Source organism: Strigops habroptila, chromosome Z (genome assembly GCF_004027225.2).
Source record: "Strigops habroptila isolate Jane chromosome Z, bStrHab1.2.pri, whole genome shotgun sequence".
In the NCBI taxonomy this organism is placed as follows: domain Eukaryota; kingdom Metazoa; phylum Chordata; class Aves; order Psittaciformes; family Psittacidae; genus Strigops; species Strigops habroptila.
Genome location: NC_044302.2, coordinates 51,804,868 through 51,812,184, shown reverse-complemented (window position 1 = coordinate 51,812,184; position 7,317 = coordinate 51,804,868).

Genomic DNA, 7,317 nt, shown 5'->3' with positions numbered 1-7,317 from the left:
CCAACTTTCTCAGCCTCTTTCTTCATACAGGAGGTGCTCCAGCCCCTGATCATCCTCGTGGCCCTCCTCTGGACTTGCTCCAACAGCTCCATGTCCTTCTTATGTTGAGGACACCCATTTTGACGGTGAAGGCCATTGTTTAGTTTTATTTTCTACAAGTAGCTCTCTAATCAGTTTTGCATCACTCCTACAGTATTTTCAGCAAAACTAGTTTGCTCATGAGCTTCCCAAGTGGAACTTTTATCAGATACCTAGTAACTCTGAGATACGTGACACCTGCGTTTTCTTTACCCACCAGACTGGTGACAGAAGCAAATTACATTGACGCGACACTGTTCTTGAGGGACCCATGTTAGAGGTTTGCTGATCTCATTTTTTCAGCATACTAACTTGGTTTTTTTTTTCTTCCCCCGGGGGATGCAAGTTAAGTTTGTAAGTCTTAGGCTGTTTTTTCTGCTAGAGAAAGGCACCATTTTTTGCCTTTTCCGTTCAGTTTCCACAAGGTGGTGAAAAGAGCTGTTAATGGCTTCAAGATTTGCACACTGTGTGGTGAAATTAATCAAACTAAGCAGTCTGAAAACATACAACTTCTGTAAGTTTTTAAAACTTGTTCTTTGCTTACTAAGAACTAATTTCAGGGGATAACTGGAATAACTGGAGGATCGTTTTTTTTTTAACAGGCTTATGCAGGGAAATATAGAAAACACCTGAACTTTTCCCAGGATAACTTTACCTTGCCATGAAGAGTAAGCCATTCTTTTAATTTATTTTCTTCTTATCAGTACCATATTCACAGAATAAGTTCTGCTTATTCTCAATGCCTCTTCCTTTCTGTTTGTCCAGTGACTTGTTTTCTCCCTAACACTTGTGCCGTACGCTTACGCCCAGTTTCTATTTTCCAGACACTTCCATCCTGCATTTCACCTACATGAAGAGGTCAGGATCTAGCCAAAGTGATCTCTTATTACTAGTCTTATTACTAACATTTCTCATTCTTATTTTCTATTGTGCTTATGCGCAGACATGGAAACCACAGTTTGTTTTCCAGAGCAGAATACTGCTTTGCCACAGTTGACAGATGGTGAGACATAATAAAAGAGTAAGCTACGTTCTCTGGCAGAAATAAATTTAGCATCGTTTTGTTTCCCACTGAACAGTGATATGTGTCTATGCAACTGCAACAACAGGAGAGTTACTACAGAGTTTTATATAATGTAGTGATCCTCTCGTAGACGTAAAAATGCTAACCGTTTCTACTCCTTGCAGTACTGTTTTATTCCCACTGAGTGGCATCATGTTCATTGCTAGAAGGTGAACGTGATTCAGACTACCTTGTGTGTGATCATAGAAGGACAATGAGAGAAATAAAACTGGCAGTAAGCACAACGAATCGATACTGATACAAAAGAAAATCAATTTGGGCCAGCAACGTGTTGCGCCTGATGGCAATGTCTGCACTGCAGCTACCGCCATGCCTACAACTCATGTAGGTACACCCAAGTTCTCTAAAATGCCAGCATTGATGCCACTACCGGCGCTATCATGTAGCATATTGGCAATAGCTATCTGAATCTTTAGTCAGTTCTCAAATACATACTGCATCCTCTTCCAAGGTGTCCTTAATGCACCTGAAGCATTGCTTTCCGAAGCATTGCTTTCCAAAGCATAGATAGCTAGTGTGAAACTGGATCTCCACAAGCTATCTTCACAGCAGTTAGGTGGGAAATGTATGTAAACTGGCACAGCTAAACTAGGAGGAAGGTCTGGTGGGTTTTCTACTTCCAGCAGGTAATAAGAATAGCAGTTTCTCAAAATTTGCTGATAACCAAGGAGAGATTCGTGAGATCAGCACTCAGGGTAGCGTCTTAGCAGAGTGTAGGACAGAGGAACCCAGCAAAGAGAAATCAGATCAAGGAACACAATCTGTGTACTCTACTCTGTACAGCAGAGTAACAAATAAGAAAACTTAAAATCGACCATTGATTTTCCAGCTGTCCTAGGTATTTCAGGAATAATTTAAAGGTAACAAAGGATATGAGCACCTCAGAAATAATCCTGTTCATCTTTGGACCAAATATGCTGATGCTGAGAACTGTTGCAGTGTGAGAGACTGGTATTAATGTGTAAGCTAGGCATATTATTTATGTGTGACACAGTTTTTGTGTTTTGCTGATTTCAAACTGGAAGAACAGATACCCCTTTCTTCATTTCTTGGGGGTAGGCTAATAGAATGAGCTGAGCACATTATGCTTATAAGAAATTTAAAGATAGACTGATTATTATTCTGCTGTCTTGTATGAACATAAAGCTCAACATGAAAACAAGGCAGAAGCTTGAATGACTCTCTTGCCAAAGGAATGTTAGCATGACCTTAAAAAAACCCTCTGTAGGCACATGCTGATTAGCTAAGCAACTTCCACATGCACCAGAGTACTTTTTGGCAGGATTAGTTGTTCTTTCCAAGAGGATGCTGATAAATGAATACAATTTGCTTCAGAAAACATTCCAGCTGTTCATGAAATTGCTACATTTGTACTTCTGAAGCAGCTGTGAAAGTCTAGGATGTTACATGCCTGTCAGCTATTCCTGACAGCTGCCTTGCTGCGTGTCTTAACTGATCCTGGGAAAGTAGTTGTTCTTGGTCCATTCTAGGCAAAGCTGAAACCACCACATAACACCTGACAGTAACAGAGAAGTAATGAAGAGAGTTGGTGTCCAAGTGGGTGCATGTCCACATATTTAATCTCCACAGAGCATGACATCAATAATCCATTACTTCTTCAATCTTACAGAACCTGCGGATAACATGAACTAGAGCTGTTGTACCTGGTCCATTTGTTGTGTTCATCTCATATGGCAATTATGCTAGTTTAGTGTTTGAAAACAAGGTCTGTGTAACTAGCATAGATGCATGGCTGGTGAAGTTGCTGCTAAGTGTAGGATATGTCTATTTAGTACTTTATTTCATAATGTCTGGGATCCCACACACATTGAGCTGGAGTTTAAACATGGTGCCTTAGGGAAAAAAAGAAGGAATTCTTTAGTCATCACTATGCCTCAAAACTCATACATCTATATTCCACTTGCCAAATTAGGAAATGAGAAATATTCCTATTTTATGGGTTATTAAATTTATTAATGTTTCTTAGAAGATCTCTCAAACTCACTTCTATGCATCAGAATCTAGACAGGTGAAATAGTAATCTTTGCAACAAATGAAAATGGACATTCCCATTGCTCTCATCCTGCCATGTTTATGATTTGTTGTCATCTGCCACACTGCTATTTATTTATCTTCTTCTAATCCAGTTCCCACTGTGCTTCTTAATTTTCTGCCTCATTCATATTTCCCCATTTTCCAACACCCTCTTATCCCATTCAACCTGATTACTTTGATCTTCTAGTAGATTTTCTTCTCTCCCCTCTCTCTTTAGCACCATATATTTACCAACCTTGCCTGTTTCTTTCAGTGTCACTTCTCACAGTTATTGTCACATTCCCAGTTTCCCTGACTTCCTTGCTTTCTCCATGCCAACCTTAGCTTTTACTCATGGCTTAGTACACCCCTCAGTCTCCCATCTCTCTCTGAGAATCTGCCTGTTCATCCCATCTTTGTCACCTTATTCATACATTGAATTCATTGTTTCAGTGAACAATCATATACTCAGGCCTCACCTTTACCTCTGCATACCTTCCAACTTCGTGTTTCACTACTGTTACTCCCTCTTTTCCACAATCTTCCTCCAGCAGGTCACCTTCTCCTGTCTTCTTTCTGGTTTTTCTATGAACTTCTTTGCTGAAGTGCTTTGAAAACATAGCTGAGAAAATAAGTAATAGGAAGTTCACACATCCGTTTATCTCCTAACACGATATTACCTCAGTTTATTTTTATAATCTAGATTGCAAAAAGGAGAAATAGAAGTGTTTCTTAAGTAGCATCAGTTAGACTTACATCCACCTCAGACCCCTCCTCCTTCACACCAAATTAAATTCTCACAAATATTTAAAAATCCATTTAAAATTTCTCTTCTACAACCTTTAAAGCAGCATTGTGTTGATTCCTAGGTGAAGCCTGGGACTGGGGACTGGAGCAGCTTGTAGCCAGGGCTGCTGGCTCTATCTAGGAGCTCCCTAGCAGATACCTTAGGTTATGTCCACACAATCAGGCAAACCATGTGCTTCAGGTTCTTGAGTTACACACTCCATGTATTTTGTATCTTCATTGCTGCAGTGAACTCAGTCACAATTTCGCATAGAGCTCAGGTGGATACCACCGTTTAGTTCATGTGGTAGAGGTATCCTGCACAAAAGTTACAATCTTGGCTGCAGGGATGTAGCTCTTCTAGAAATGCCCACTGGACTCCTGAGTGCTCAGTTCTTTTCATGTTTGCTTAGGTTTTGCGGTTGGGTTAAACCACTTCTTAGCATCTTGTTCCTTAACAGTACACTCTTTGAACAAAATTGATTTCGAGAGCGGGCTTGAACTCTTATTATCTCCCAGCTGCATCATTAGGTGTATCACAAGATGCTTAGTTCACAGGACTTAAACAAGTTCCAGTACTCTGTTGATCAAATCAAGGTTCAAAGATTTCTTTCCTTACAGTCATGACTTGCCTTCAGCATACACATGGGCTGAGGCAATGGCACACAGGAGTGCTGCAATGTCACTGTTCCCTGGTTGAACGTTTAGCCATTTTATTGACTTGTGGTTCAGCCCTGAAGCATTAGACTGCCTCTCTTTTCTCTCATTACATACATGATTCCTGAAGGTATGTGCTCAATACATCTTCTGTACCTTTCATCTCTATACAACTGTCATTGTAGTTAATTGACCATTCCCACTCTATCCACATGAGAGTCTGTTCTGGGTCTGAAAGTTGTGGGCCTACTTCAATCAACTTCTCAGGTTTTTCTTCTGGAAAAATGCAGTCGTTAATAATAACTGCTAGCTGGTTGCAAGCTTACTGTCAACAATGGTTGACAATACATTCCTTATATATTCTTGTTACTATAACTGTTATTGTATTAGTATTATATGTAAAAATATTACTTAGGAGTTTAAAATGAGACCAGAGCCCATTGCATTAAACTCCCTATATATACACAGCAAGAGGAATATCCTTGTTGGTATAACTCGCTGTCTCCATAAACAAAAAGTGGGGAAAAGCAGTGGTCTAAGCAAGGTCCTTCAGGTTCCTCAGGTCAGGAGAAAGACAAGATGACAGAGCAAGACCTACTCCTCTAGATTATGCTACTTACTCTGTTTATCTCCTTTGTCAAATCTTCACCAGTCTGATCTCATCCAAGACCTGCTGTAGAAGGGAATAAAGGACACAGTAAGACCTCATACAGTACAAATCACCATGCCTCAGACTACTCCTGTTCAGTGAGTCCTGCTGCATGCACTGACTTTTCACTGTTAGATGCATCAATAGGGCAAAAGCCCAGGTGTTTAATGTTCATCATATATCTGTGGATTTTAGGTGTTCCAATACCTTCAGAAAACTAGCCTTTAGAGAGCTTAGAATGTGTGAATACCGGTTGTCTCAGATTTCAAGCTATTTGTTTAATCAGATGTATTTATGTATAATATAACAGTTCATAAAAATACTGTTTGGTTTGGCTCGCATCTCATAAGCTTCCTTGCTTTGCAGGGAGAAGAAGAGAAGCAAGCGACATTTCCATGCATATTATGAACATAGAGGCTCCAATCAGCATGTGGTAATTTCAAAAAGCATACTATTTCTATCTGGATTTAAGATGTTAATCTTATGTTTCTGATATTTTTTTCTGCTCTTTTGCTTAGTTGCTCCATTCAGTGTTATTTTGAGCTAGTTTTGTTAAATACTGATATATACATTATAATGCAGTACACATTCAGCAGCTGAGATCTCTGATATAAAAAAGTAATGCTGGAAAGATACTGCATATTTTCTACCCTATCAAATAAACTACATGTAATCCCCTGTCTGAAACGTAATACAAATGCAGCTGAACCCAAGACTGGACCTGAGACAACAGCTTTAAGGCAGTAATTTTTCCTCCTCCATTTGCTTTCATAAAATGGTGTCCTGAAATATTCTGCTTAGGGCTGCAGGACTGAACAGATAGTCTGCTCTGGATAAGAAAGGGGGCTTGTCCTATTTAAGGTGGAGTGCAGAGATGCAGAGTGCAGAGATGGAAAGTGTCTTCTTTCCATCTTCCCTTTTTCCTCTCAATAGCAAATTATTTATATTCACCAGAGGCAGGAATTGTCTCTCAGAAATTAACCTTCTGAATTTCTGCCTGAAAGGAGCACAAAACCAAAAATGGTCATTAAGGAAACAGTTAATATTCCCTGTATGCCTTTCGCTAGCAAACAATATACACCATTGTTTTATGGACAGCAAGTTCAGGCCCATCTCTTTCTGGAAGTGTTGTAATGCCCCCTTCTCTGCCTTGTCATCTCTACAGGCATGTACATATAGACAGTGCTTTTATTATGTATGGAAACAAGATATCTCCCTCCAACAATTTCCGGTTTCAAAGACAAAATATATTTCTGGTTTGTGACAAATATACTCAGCAGAGGCAGTGGTAGAGTTGTGCTTGGTCACACCATCCTTGGAACTAGCTCAGACTAACATACAGTCTTGATCCTGCACCCATACCAGTATTCCAAGGAGCAATCAGGGTCCTGCAAGCGGGTCGAGGGAGTTGATCCATTCCCTCTCTTCAGCAGTGGTGAGGCCACATCCGGAGTTCCGTGTCCATTTCTGGGCTTTCGAGTCCAAGAGAGACATGAACTAACTGGAGCAAGTGCAGTAGAGGGCCACAAGGATGATTAAGGGACTGGAACATCTTGCATAGAAGGAGAGGCTGAGAGAGATGGGCCTGTTCACCCTGGAGAAGACATGGTTGAAGGAAAGCTTCTCAATGTGTACCAGTATGTGTTGAGAGGGAATGACTTATGGGGAGCAAGACTCTTCCCAATGGAAGATCAGACAAGATCTGATCGGACAAGAGGCAATAGACACAAATTGAAAAACATGTAAATCCATCCAAACACTTTTTTATTGTGAGGGTGGTCAAACACAGGAATGTATTTCCCAGGGAGGTTCTGGACTCTCCATGTGTGGAGATATCAAAAATTTGACTGGGCAAAATCCTGGGCAGCCAGCTCTAGATGACATAGTTTGAGCAGAGGGGTTGAACCAGATGATCCCAGGGGGCTCCTGAAAGTGCAAAAAAAAAACCACCTCTGTCATAGGGTTCTTTTAATCTTGAAAACAAATTTTGCATGCTTCCTTCTTATGTTTCCTCTCAAGACTGTTTCCT